Source organism: Meles meles, chromosome 2 (genome assembly GCF_922984935.1).
Source record: "Meles meles chromosome 2, mMelMel3.1 paternal haplotype, whole genome shotgun sequence".
NCBI lineage: Eukaryota > Metazoa > Chordata > Mammalia > Carnivora > Mustelidae > Meles > Meles meles.
Window position 1 is genome coordinate 96373198 of NC_060067.1, and position 14268 is coordinate 96387465.

Genomic DNA, 14268 nt, shown 5'->3' on the forward strand with positions numbered 1-14268 from the left:
CCAACCTCCCATCTCCCGCCCCTTCAAAGCCCTCAGTTAGTTCCTCAGAGTCCACAGTCTCTCACAGTACGTCTCCTCCTCCAATTTAACCCCAACTCCCTTCTCTTCTCCATCTCCCCATGTCCTTATGCTCCACAAATAAGCGAAACCATATGATAATTGACTCTCTCTGCTTGACTTATTTCACTCAGCATAATCTCTTCCAGTCCCATCCATGTTGATAAACAAAGTTGGGTATTCATCCTTTCTGATGGAGGCATAATACTCCATAGTGTATATGGACCACATCTTCCTTATCCATTCGTCCATTGAAGGGCATCTTGGTTCTTTCCACAGTTTGGTGACTGTGGCCATTGCTGCTATGAACATTGGGGTACAGATGGCTCTTCTTTTCACTACATCTGTATCTTTGGGGTAAATACCCAGTAGTGCAATTGCCAGATCACAGGGAAGCTCTATTTTTAATTTTACCTCCTTTTATGTGTGCAAAAGTATATCAAGGTGAATGTCTATCGAGTGTAAAGTATATCAAGGTAATGTTGAAATTACTTCGGCTTTCTGAGTTTTCTCCCATAGGTGTTCCATTTCTGAGGTCTTACAAAAGCATCTCCTCTTTTACATCTTAGTGCACATAAAAAATATGAAGTAGTGGGTCATATGCTATGCCCACATTGTTTAATGTAACAAATTTTCATATTCAGAGAAAAAGATTCATGCACTAGACAAAATGACAGCTTGGTTGTTATGTGATGAAGGTCTGTTTAAAATGAATTATTTAGATAATTTTTCTATGGTATTTTTTAAAAGATTTTATTTATTTATTTGACAGAGAGATCACAAGTAGGCAGAGAGGCAGGCAGAGAGAGAGAAGGGGAAGCAGGCTTCCCACTGAGCAGAGAGCCGGATGCGGGGCTCGATCCCAGGGCCCTGAGATCATGACCTGAGCTGAAGGCAGCGGCTTAACCCACTGAGCCACCCAGGTGCCCCTTTCTATGGTATTTTAAATTCCTGAAGAAATTAAATAAAACCTACTTTATGTAAAAAATGAAAACTTGCGTGGCTCAGTGGGTTAAAGCCTCTGCCTTCGGCTCAGGTCATGATCCAGGGGTCCTGAGATTGAGCCCCTCATCGGGCTCTCTGCTCAGCAGGGAGCCTGCTTCCTCCTCTCTCTCTGCCTGCCTCTCTGCCTACTTGTGATCTCTGTCTGTCAAATAAATAAACTCTTTAAAAAAAAAAAAAATGAAAACTTGCAAATTGGATTAAAGGGGTAGGGAAGTGGGGGTTAAAATGCTTTAAGCATGAATAAATACGAATAATCAAAAACCTTTTCCTCAAATGACATAGTTACTGAAAACAAAACAAAATTTCAACAATATCTATTGTGTTGGGGTGGCACTAGCCTGGTGGACAGCTTGCAGGCTCTATGATCCTTTTTTTTTTTTTAAAGATTTTATTTATTTATTTGACAGAGAGATCACAAGTAGGCAGAGAGGCAGGCGGCGGGGGGGGGGGGGGAGCAGGATCCCTGCTGAGCAGAGAGCCTGATATGGGGCTCGATCCCAGGACCCTGAGATCATGACCTGAGCCGAAGGCAGCGGCTTAACCCACTGAGCCACCCAGGTGCCCCCCCCCTTTTTTTTTTAATTTATTTGACAGACAGAGATCACAAGTAGGCAGAGAGGCAGGCAGAGAGAAAGGAGGAAGCAGGCTCCCTGCTGAGCAGAGAGCCCGATGAGGGGCTCAATCTCAGGACTCCTGGATCATGACCTGAGCCGAAGGCAGAGGCTTTAACCCACTGAGCCACCCAGGTGCCCCGATTCTATGATCTTTTTCAAGAAACCATTTCTCAGAGCTTGCTTGCTCTTTGGTAAAACAAGCTAGTTGAGCTAGATAATCTTCAATGTGCCTCAAAGATATCCTTGATGGACATAAATCTGAGATATTCCAATGTTTTGCATATAATTCAAACTCAATGACACTTAAGAGATATCTGAATTTTCTGTAAGTACTTTTTTGGAAACCGAGGTGTGCCTGTGTATGTTAATGAAAGCAAATGTGGAAAACCTTTCTGTTTCTCTTTCCTCACTAGTTGAGAATTTGAGCTCCATAAAGGCAAGGGTCATTTTTTCATACCTTTTTCATTCCAGGGCTACACTCTTGACCTCAAACCTTCTCTAACCATTTCCTAAGGGGAAGTGGATAAGCATCAGAGCACTGATGATTGCCTCCCCTAAAATTCTTGCCCCCAGATTTGATTGCTATTGCTATAAATTATATGAATGCCTGCCTACTTGTCATTAAAGAGATGAATTTAAATCTTCTTTTTTAATTTGAATTCAGTACCAAACCCCTCATGAAGGATCATTCCTTATAGAGACTTATAGTTGGTTCTTTAAATAAAATAGAAGACTATTTGGCATCTAGTATTTCTAACAAACTGGTGAACTCAGAAAACAGATTTTAATGACAGGCAGGATGGAATAGTGGAAGAGGGAAGTTTCAGAAGTTTTCTTGTACCCGTTCACACCTGTGCTTGCTTTATCATTGCAAATTGATGGTGAACTCAAAATATGACACATCAGAAAGGAGAGAGACCTGGGTAGACACAGCAGAAAGAACAATACTAGAGATGGTCAATAGTATGGATAATATAGCACATCATAAAGTATGGTACTGTGAAGACTGTATCTGACAAAAAGTGACCCACAAAGAAAAATGTTGCTTAAAACATGGACAGTGTACACCTGTAAGCAATCTAGGGAGATATTACTTGTTGGCTCTCTAGGGAGACAGCTACCGACAGCATCTGGTGGTACTCGCCAAAATAGGGATTAATCCCAGACCTGTGTAGAGAGGTTACAAGATGTTTTAGTCAGGGCTCTCCAGAAAAACAGAACCAGGGGAGTGGGGGGTGGAAGGGAGATAGAGAGATTTATTATAAAGAAATTTCTCATGTAATTATGTAGGTTGACGGGTCTCAAGATCTGCAGTTGGCAAGCTGTAGACCCAGAAGAACTGATGGTCTAGTTCTAGTTCAGGTCCTAAGGACTTACCTGAGGTCTGAGAATCAGAAGTGCTGATGGTGTGGTTCCAGGCTAAAAGTTGGCAATATCAAAACCCAGAAAGAGCCAATGTTTTAACACAAACCTTAGGACAAGAAGAATAAACATTTCTAGCTCAAAGACCATCAATCAGGAGTTCCTGTAACTCACAGGATGGTGAGACTTTTTGTTCTGTTCAGGCCTTCAACCGATTGGCTGAGGTCCATCCGCATTAGACAGAGCAATCTGCTTCACTCAGTTGACCAATTCAATTCTTAATCTCATCCAAAAGACCCTCACAGACATGCCCAAAATAATATTTGAGCAAATAATCTGGTCACTCTGTGGTCCAGTCAAGCTGACACATAAATTAATCACCACACCAGAAGAGAGACTTAATGTGAATGAAATAAAATGGGCCACAGTGAAAGAGGGGAGGGAGTGGTAAATGAAGAAGCTTGGAATGTAAGCTTAGAAGTTTTCCATGCTTGTGTCCTATTAGGAACAGAGAGGCTCCTTAAGTGATGGGTTATGATCAATACACTGATACGGAGAAAAGAAATAGTCAGCATGCTTAATTACAGTTTCAGGTTAGATTGTTCCAGCAAGTCTGGCTAGGACGGGAATGGAGTGTGGAAAGACAAAAACAAAAAGAGGAAATATATGCTGACACCCAAACCTCCCCTTTGATCTATTCTTTTCCTCTAGCCTGAATTCTTTGTCAGAGTATAAAGTATCTCTTTACTCTCTCACCAAAATCATGCTCAAGAAAAAATCTGAAAGCTCATTGATGTGAAAGTATGCTATTGATTTGATTAAAATGCTGATTTGTATTCTAACAGAGACAGTTCCCAAAAGAGAGGTCTATGATTGCATTATTTTAGATAAAGTCCCTTGTGAAAATAAGCATTTGTTAGGAAGCATTCAACCTCTCTGAAATCACCTGGAGATGACCACTTCCTCTACTTACTGGTCCAACTGACTTGTAATGTAGAAAATTTATTTTTGTGAGGACTTATAAGTGGGATTAGTGATCACTAGTGTTAGCATAAACTCTAAAGATTAAAGGTCAATCTAGTTTTAATTTGTTTTTTTTCATTGATGCTCTATACTTTCACATTGCAGAAATACTATAGTAATCATATATATGACAGCTTTTTGTATGGTAATTTTCTCAATGGATTTGTTAAATGGTGTATAGATTTCTGTTTGTAGCATTGGGTTTTTTGTATGTTGATGAATGGGTGAATAAGGATATAGACAGCATGACACAAAGCTAGCAATAATAGTAAATACTCCAGATAATATTAATACCCATTTTTTTCTTAGCATACTTAGAATGATAGACCAAATCTAGCAAGGTAAAATTTAATAGGAAATAATGCAAACTCCCAAAATTATTTTCAAAGAAAATAGTGGTATAATTCCAGCATTATATAAAGATAAATATTATATGAGTAGATTAAATCTGCCAGAAACTTGTGGGCTGCATCATGACATATTAAGTACTTTGTCGTTGAATTTGCCCAAACAGAAATGTTGTAGGAATAAGGAATCTATTACTTTAATATCTCATTTGATGCTAAAAATCTGTGACTCTATTTTTATTCAACTAGACATAGGGTATATCTCTTTCATTGTAAACATTAAAAAATATGAAGTAGGTTTAATGTTAAATATTACAAAATAGCATTATAAATTGTTTATACTCTGTGATTGTAAGGTCAGGAGAAAAGAAAAAGAGAGCTTAACATGTATACAAATAAAAGAATGAGACAAAACAGAAAATAATTCAGTATTGGATGTATTAAGGGATATGTATTGAGAAGAAAAAAAAATTTCCATCACCAGTATACTGAAAGAAATATTACTGCTAGATTTTGCAGAACTATTTTGAATAGATTGGTAGTGTCTGGATTCATTTGTATGTAAACATCCTATGAGGCTAATAAAAGCTGGAAAAAGTATATGAGGGAATGTCCTGGAATCTCCCTCTCTAGAGTACTTTAAAATAGAATCAACAACTATAAAGTTCTTTCTTACTGCCTTGGGAGTTCATCTGCCTAAAGGAAGGGAACTAGATTAAATAACCTTGAAAAGTTCCACATATAGTTGTCGGGTTGTTGTTTTTGTTTTTGTTTTTGTTTTCTTTTCTGGTTTATAATTTCCGCAACTCTGCTCTGCAGTTAAAAAGGCACAAACCTTTCTGCAGAAATGGACCATAAATACACAGAACAAACTGGTGTTACCAGTGGGTAGGGAGGGTAGGGGATGGACGAAGTGGGTGACGAGGAATGAGAGGCACAGGCTTCCAGTTATGGAGTTAACTAGTCATGAGGATGAAAGGCACAGAATAGGGAATATAGTCAGTGGTGTTATAGTAACACTGTATAATGACAGGTAGTAGCTACACTTGTGGTGAGCAAAGCATAACGCATAGGCTTGTCTAATCACTATGTATATACTTGAAACTAACATAACATTGTGTGTTAACTATAATTTTTTTAAAAAATAATATCATATCACAAAAGAGGTGGGTTGGTGAGCATGAACCACAAGACCAGGGCAGTTTCATTGTCTAGCTTTTGACTTGGGGATTCACATTATTTTGCATTGTCCCCTCTAGAATAGACCTATATTATTTCTGCATTCAAAAGTCTCTGATATTTTTTCCTTATGTATTATCAAGAGTTTTTCTTTTCTTTTCTCTTTCCTTTTTTTTTTTTTTTTTGGTAACTCTAGCGGACATCCTGCTTCTTTGCACAATTTAAAAACAATTTAAAATATATCATTATTTTCTGGGATACCTGGCTCATTTGGAAAAAGCACAGGACTCTTGGTCTTGGAGTCATGAATTTGAGTCCCATGTTGTGTGTAGAGATTACTAAAATAAATAACCTTTTAAAAAAATAAATTAAATGTGTCATTATTTTCTAATCTACCATAAGAAAGAAAATACAAATTAGAATATATTTTTACATCTTGATTCCTATACGTTACTCTTGTGTGTTAGAGCTTTTGATTCAGCAAACTGCAAAGAATAGGGTTTCTTGATTTCCTTCGCTACCAACTTGTTTTGCCCAAATGAATCTAACAATAGAAAATTAATTGATATGAGGGCCATTTGAATGGCATTTCAAAAGAATAGCAAGGCATCTGTCCACTTAACGTTCGGAATACTTCCTCCTATTTTTCTTGGATTCTATCATGACCTCATCACATATTGATATTTTCCTGCACTGCTCCACACTTGTCAAATACTAACATGTATTTCCCTGGTGCTGAATCCTTCCTGTATTTTCAATATAATCTTTGTTCAGACAGGAAGAAATATAATTTAATCATGTATGAGGTGAAACTGCTTATACCAGGTAACCCACCATCATTCAAGTCGAGACACTACCCTATAAAATATGCAGCAACTGACAATAACAAAGGAAGGCTGGCGTCTTATCAGATGGTGTCACCAGTCACTTCAAAAGCTTGAAATGACTATGTTCTACTGGATTTAATTTTTTAACTCATTTTAATTTTGTGCTACACAAAGAACAATATGAAAATAGAATTTTCCAAGTTTCTTAGCAGATACACTTAAAAAATGTTCAGATTCTAAGACATTTTAAAATGGGAGAACTGGAGCCACGAAATCTGTTTTCCAAAGTTCAAAGCAGTGTCTAGATTCACTAACCCCTGCCTGTGTTTTGGCCAATTGCAAATTCGAGTGAAGAAAAAATATGTGCCTGAAAGAGTGGTGTACTTGAAATTGACAGTACAGTATAATGGAACTGCAATGATATACTTCTCCATGTGCTGTCTGCTGAACTTTCATACACCGAGGCTGCTTAACGAGCTTTCCTTCTTCATGTATATCAATCTCCAAGTTTGTGGAATCTAGTAGCAGGTGCAGTACATTTTGGATTAGTGCTGGCTCTTAAGACAAAGTAGAGAAAAGACAGCTGTAAGGCATAGGAAAACATCAACATGAATAGCCTGAACCAAATTTTAAGTTATTTTAGTGCTGAAATAATACAGAAATCAGACATGTAAGATAATTCTCAGGAACATATTTTACGTGCAGCACAATAGAAAATGCAAGAAATATCCCAAGTCCATTTTAGAGCAGATTATAAAGAATTACTGATTACTGATATCAAGACATCCAAGTATTCTTTGATGATCTTGATTTTGATTTCCTTAAATGCCGTGCTTTATAGAAAATTGTAGGAATCAGATAAGTTTTCATGTAGAACAAAGCCATTACGTATTCGGCCAAAATATACTTCTCTACAAAACAATATATTAATAATTCTAACTCAGGATCATGGGAGATTTTTACATGTGTTCCAGCACTGTTTATTTAAAATAAATAAATAAATAAATAAACTGACTGCTAACTGCTCTACTATAGTGGAATCTGCTTCTTATCTGGGCCTGGATTTTGAAGCAATTAGTGTTCCTGGAAGCTGTGGGGCATACAGCCTCGAAGAACAGCCACCGACTGTGAGAAGAATGGACCCCTGTCGTGTATATAGATTGTGGAAAATTCTATTTCCACTTGCTGAAAGACCTACAGTCACCTCTCTTTTTCCTGTATCTGTTTTTTTTTTCCCCCTTAAAGATTTGCAGGACTAACCTTTACAAAAGGACATAAATCACCACTTCTGAAGTGATTCACACTTACAGCAGGGACTTTGTAAAATCTGGAGTCACCTAAGATCCGTGACCTCACTATGTATGATATTATTCTTCCTATTCACACCGAAAATCAGGATCAGAGTTAGTACAAGGATCTAGAGAATGTGAAGAAATTTTGCTCTTTTCTGATTTGGGGGTTAGTGCAGTTTTTGTTTAATTTTCCAGAATAGGATTTACATGGCAATTCGAACAGAATATTTTTGTCTCCTAAACCTGAACTCTCTCTTCATCAAATAAGAGGAAGATTGCTATTATTGGGTAGACATGCTTCTTTCCAACGCAATGGTTGCTACAGATCCTGATGGAATATCATTTACATTCATGTATATATTTCCAGACCACGAACAAATCCATAAAATTGCATTGGTTTTTTCAATTTTGTTTCCCTAGAAAAATAAATGAAAACAGCAATATTTTACTGGGGAAGTCTATTTCATCTAGCGTAACTGGATAATTTAGTTTTCCCAAAGCATGTTATGAAAGGTGGTAGAATAGCTCTTTAGCATAAATAAATTTTCAACAGCAAAAAATACAACCTCCTATTTGTGTGGATGTTGGTAAATAGATAAACCTTATTTCCCCTTTATTTTGAAGCTTGATCTATGGAAGTATTAAGTGCATAGTGCCCTTGACATTCAGGGATAGTATGGAAGCAAAATCAGTGAATTCGTAGTAATAAGAAAGAAAAAAAAAAACATCTCCTTGTATCATTGTTTATATGGCTTAGTGGGTTGGTAGGACAGTAGGAAAGTAAGTGGGTTTTGTAGGACTTCACAAAACTAAAATTGAAAATGAGTGCTTTTTTCAGTTTGTGAGTTTTTGCCTCATTCTTGATTTTACCATCTCTTCCACAAATTGTTTAACACCTAAGTGTTTCAATATATCTTGTTCCTTTTTCTTCATATTTATTTTTTCTAATTTTGAAGTACAGTGAAGTAGAAAGTTCATTTGTATCACTTTACTTTATTTCACTTTGTTTATTCCTACTTCATTTTCCCCTGGCTGTTCCGAGGAGTCAGATAATGTGAAAATAAAAATATGAGCTCTTTCCTAAAACTTGTTGATATTTTCATATTTTTTTATTTCTGGAGACCAAATTATTTAGCTTCAATTTTCCATTAGTGGTCACATACTGATATGAGTACTTACGTAAATACTTAACTTACTGGTATCCATTGAGGAATCAAAAAGAGTAAGTCTTGTAATTGCTATCCCTAGTTTTCTCAGCAGATGGCTAAAAAGTTTCTATCACTAAAGTTAGTTTGAGTTGATATTTATTTGTTAAACGTTTATTTGAAGTTGTCCTAATCTTAAATGTAAGAATAATTGATAAATATAATTGGAAATCGGTTGCTTAATTTATAATGAATTATTACAGTGTCCTGTGTTGTTTAGAGGCCAAACCCCCAGTTTACTTGTATCTCAATCAGTTCATTTCTTCTTTTATTTGATTTTCTAAGGAGATCATCCTGATGACACTATCAAATAGTTCTCATGTGTGGATATTCATACATGTGCATAACTCAGTCAAGGAATGCATGGGACTATTTGAGTGAGCTGAGCATTGGTAGAGATTCATCAGACAAATGAGGTGGCATTGTGGTGCTGTGGAGTGGGAGAATGCAGAGGATTTCCAGTCAGAGAGAAGAGATTAGTTTGGGAGGGTAAAATAGCCATTGCAAGTTTGGGAATTGCAAATGTTTGGGTTTTGTAGGAGTACAAGATGAAGACAAAGTTCTCAGAGTAGCTAAGAGTAAGATCATAAAAGTTTTGCATGACATGTCAAGTTTGAATATTATTATTCTGTTGTAGGAAGGGAAGGAATTGGAGCAAGGGAGTGACAGAATTGAATATTAACCATTATTTGTAATTTGAGCTGACATTTCAGGATCTGTCCTATATAGAGGACATTTGTATACTCATCCTTATGCTGGCAGTAGTTCCCACCTCCACCTCACCATCCCTCAGATTTCGTCTCTACTGTTTCTTCCTCACCTGGGGTTTAGTTGAGGTTTAGGACAGGACTCAGCTGCTACATATCCACAGGGAGCCGCATACACAATACTGCTTGCAGTGGTATCTTTATGTTTCACTAGTACTCTCTTCCTCACCTGTGCTGTATGCACCCCCCAGGCAGGAAGTGTTAGTTTAAGAGGTATTTGTTGAATAAACCCATAAATGAACATTATAGCATCACAGCTGCATCTGTCTACCATGTGCTGTTTCACACAAGCTGTTAGAGTGGTGCCCGGAGAAAAGGGAAGGAAGGGAGAACAAGGGAGTAGGAAGGAAAGTAGATGGAGGGAAGAGGTGGCAAGGAATGGGAATATGGAAAGGAAAGGAAGAAAGGGAAGGGAAGGGAAAGCAAGGGAAAGCTATTCCTTTCTCTTTCATCAAATCAGATGGACTGTAAGAATGTAACTTATCTAGTAACCGAAATTCAACAAATCTTGTTTTATTTTATTACTTCTATTAATTATAAGAAAAAGTCATATAATATTCCTAATGCTTCAGAACTTCTCTGTTTGTAAAATGGGGACAATAATGTTAAGTCCCCTTACTGTTTTATACAAATAGTGTGAAATGTGATCAAAAGTAAGTGCTTTGATTTTTCAGAGAAAACATAAATAATTTGGTTAGAATTCTTATTTGAGAAAGTAAAAGTATATCTCATTTTTATTATCAAATGATATCTGAGGTGCGTTAGCAGCCCATAAACTCTGGGTTTATTTACAGTTTGAATTTTGCTTGATTGTTTCTCCCTGCTGGAAAACATAAATCTAGGGATAAAGACATTCTCTTTTTACCAAGGCTTTTAGTTCATTACATGTTTTGCTCGTGAAAACATTCTTGGTTGTGATACTTAATTGTGCTTTCTGAGTTATCTTTAAATGATAACACTTCTATCATTATTCTTTATTCCAGTGAAACAAATTGAGTCATCAAATACAGTGCTTGCTTGGCCAGTCAAGCCTGCTTTTTAATTTGGTTTTGGTGTCTACCAAAGTACCTCAGAGTTGTTGTCAAAGGTTTTTGATTTTGTGATTAGTGTTGTTGATTGTATTATTATTATTAACAATAGAGGGGTTTTCTGGAAACAGTAGGTGCATACTTAGTACTTTCTAGTGGACATTATCCATGGAAATTTTGCTCAAATGAGAACTATATAGAATTAAAGCAATCTCTGTGTTTAGTACATAAAAATTAATTATGTGAAAATGGAAGACCTTGGGCACCTGGGTGTCTCGGTCATTAAGTGCCTGCCTTCAGCTCAGGTGATGATCCCAGGGTCCTGGGATCCAGCCCCTCATCAGACTCCCTGTTCGGCAGGGAGCCTGCTTCTCCCTCTCCCGCTCCCCCTGCTTGTGCTGTGTCTCTCCCTGTCAAATAAATAAATAAAATCTTAAAGAAAAAAAAAAAGAAGACCTTCTCAGTTGGTACATAATTACAGATAATTTAGATGAACTAGTTGAACTCAATAGAAATAAGAAAACCCAACCCCACAGATTAAATAGAAAACTCTAGGCTGGATTTGATTACTTCTCACGAAAGGAAAGGGTACTCTTCATGTCTACAGTCATTGATCCTATAGCTCTGTCTCCACTGAACTTCACACCTAACAGAACAGTCAGCGTTCAATTACCTCTGTGAAAACACTAACTAAAACTAGAGAAGGAGCCAAGAGATTTAGAAGTAAAGAAAAGGTCGTGTTCTTGTAAACAGCAAGTTCACAACTGCCAACATCCTTTAGAACTATGTGAAAATTACTAGCTTAAACTATGTAAAAGATTCCAAGCATGAAGTTTTCCCTGATTTATAATTGTCACTTTTAACACAATTTAAGGTATCCAATAATGGCATTCAAAGTATAAAGTGTAAGTAGTGGAATTTTGCTCCTATTTGAAGCTGTTATTATATCCACTTAAATTCTCTTTCACACACAGGTACACATTCAAATCAAACGTGAATAAAAGATGTGACTTGAAAATTGCCATCCTCCTGAAATTTCTTTTCAGAAGTCCATTCTGTAGTTCACTTAAACAACTTGCTCAAGCAATCAAATCTATATAGGCAGAGCTTTCTACATGGGCTGAGATGTTACGCTCATAAACACAGAGTTTAGGAATTATGAGCTATTTAGAGAAATAAAAAAGAAACTTAAACACACCACATTGCCCCGAATTGGAAGAGCTCTTATCCTATCTTTTGCCAAATGCTTTTTTAAAAAGTATATGCTATAGCATATAATGACTCTTGAAACTTTAGTGATTTAGATTTTGAAAAAAGAAACTCACCTATAAGCAAGTACAGCCATAGCAACTCACAGTGCAAGGAACCATTGGCTGAATTACTATGTTCTGGAAATGACTTTCTAGTGAGTAGGTGAACTTCCAGTAACACCGAGACACCTCACTTTTACAAGATGTGCCCATAGTAGGTCCTATTAAATATCTGTTGAATGAATAAGTCCATCAGTAAGTACTGCCAACCCTACTTCCAAAATGCATCCCAATTTGTGCTTTTTTTCTTTTCATCTCTGCAGTCAGCCTATATGACAGTGGCTCCATTATCTTTCTCCTAGATAACTGCTACTATTCCAGTTACACAGAATCCATTATTCCAAGAACAGTCACAATGATGCTGTTAAACGCAAAATAAACCATGTCACAGCCATTTTTAAAGCCCTCCAGTGACATCTCATTTAATCTTAGAATAAAATTCAAGTCCTAAGCCATGACTTGGCCATCTTCTCTGCACTAACGAAGTTCTGTTCTGACGTTTACTATACTCCAACCACACCATCCTTATTTCTGTACAGTCTAAATATGCCAAGATTGTTTGCCCATCAGGACTTTTGTGCGTCTGGTACTTTGCTTGGAATACGTGGCTTCCAGAAATTTGTAAGTCTGATTCTTTCTGTCTTTCATGTCTCGGGTCAAACATCACTTCCTCAGAGAGTGGTTGTTTGCCCCTTTACGCAGTAACCATCTATCACTTAAATGTCTTATTTTTTCATGGCATCTACTACTCTCTGAAGCTATCCTGTTGACTTACATATTTACCATCTGTCTCTTTCCCCCAATTCTACTTTCCGTCCTTAAACAGCCAAAGACCTACTCCACAGTAGCTCCACAAGTCCAGTAACGCTTACGTTGAGGTGGAGAAGGTAGGGAGGATACAAGAGGCATAGAGCTGGCTAAACCACTTGACTGTTAACCACTGTATATTCCTGGATAGTTGTTTTTGTGAGTTTTAGAAGTGCTCTTTAGCCAAAGATTTGAAATGTTAATGTGCAATTGAAAACACTTCTGTATTATGATCAATGTCTGCTTTTTTGTTTTGGCACACACAGAAAACTTTGTAATTTTTGTGGGAAACAATATATACTTGAAGTGCTTTATAATGTTTATGCAAATTTGACTTAAAGTAATATTTTATTTTATCTTACCAAACTGGTTACATTAATGTCTGCCTAAAGTTAGAAAAACATAACTAGTAATAATTTCCTATGAAACACAAATCTAGGGGCACCTGGGTGGCTCAGACAGTTAAGTGTCTGCCTTTGGCTCAGGTCATGATTCCAAGACTCCATCCTGAGATGGAGCCTCCCATTATATCAGGCTCCCTGCTCAGTGGGGTGCCTGCTTCTCCCTCTCTCTCTCTCTGACTGCAGCTCCCCCTGCTTGTGTGTCTTACTCTCTCTCTGTCAAATAAATAAAATCTAAAAAAATACAATAAATAATAAAAATAAATAAAATAAACACAAGTCTAAATCTGAGATACGAGGGCATAATCTGTAAAAATTCCAGTGATATCCAAGCCATCTTCAATACCCACTCAAGTATTGACACCTATTATTTTTAACATGATGAAGCACTCTTTGTTCTATTTATAGTAAATAGCTCGTACTTATTTATTGTTTACTATATTGAAAATGAAACAAGATGGGATTGGGAGGGAGACAAACCATAAATGACCTTAATCTCACAAAACAAACTGGGGGTTGCTGGGGGGAGGTGGGGTTGGGAGAGGGGGGTTATGGACATTGGGGAGGGTATGTGCCATCATGAGTGCTGTGAAGTGTGTAAACCTGGCGATTCAGACCTGTACCCCTGGGGATAAAAATACATTATACGTTTATCAAAAAAAAAAAAAAAATTGGAAGGGGAGGCGAACCATAAGAGACTATGGACTCTGAAAAACAACCTGAGGGTTTTGAAGGGGTGGGGGTGGGAGGTTGGGGGAACCAGGTGGTGGGTAACAGGGAGGGCACGTATTACATGGAGCACTGGGTGTTGTGCAAAAACAATGAATACTGTAACGCTGAAAAAAAATAAATAAATTTATTTTAAAAAATTAAAAAAATAAAATTCTAAATGATTTACAGGTGTTAACTCGTGTAATCCTTCCAAAAACCGTTTGAAGTGCATGCTATTATTATCTTCATTTTCTAAATGAGGAAACCATCCAAAAGTTAACTAATCTAGTATCATGCAGCTGGAGATGGCAGAACTGCAAGTTTGACTTAGGA

General features: G+C 37.0%; 1 protein-coding gene across 1 annotated transcript in view; it reads left to right on the forward strand.

Annotated features, from left to right (window-relative positions):
• LOC123937021 (bifunctional heparan sulfate N-deacetylase/N-sulfotransferase 4) overlaps positions 1–14268 on the forward strand; it is a 293098-nt gene that overhangs the window by 200682 nt on the left and 78148 nt on the right. The window lies entirely within an intron of this gene.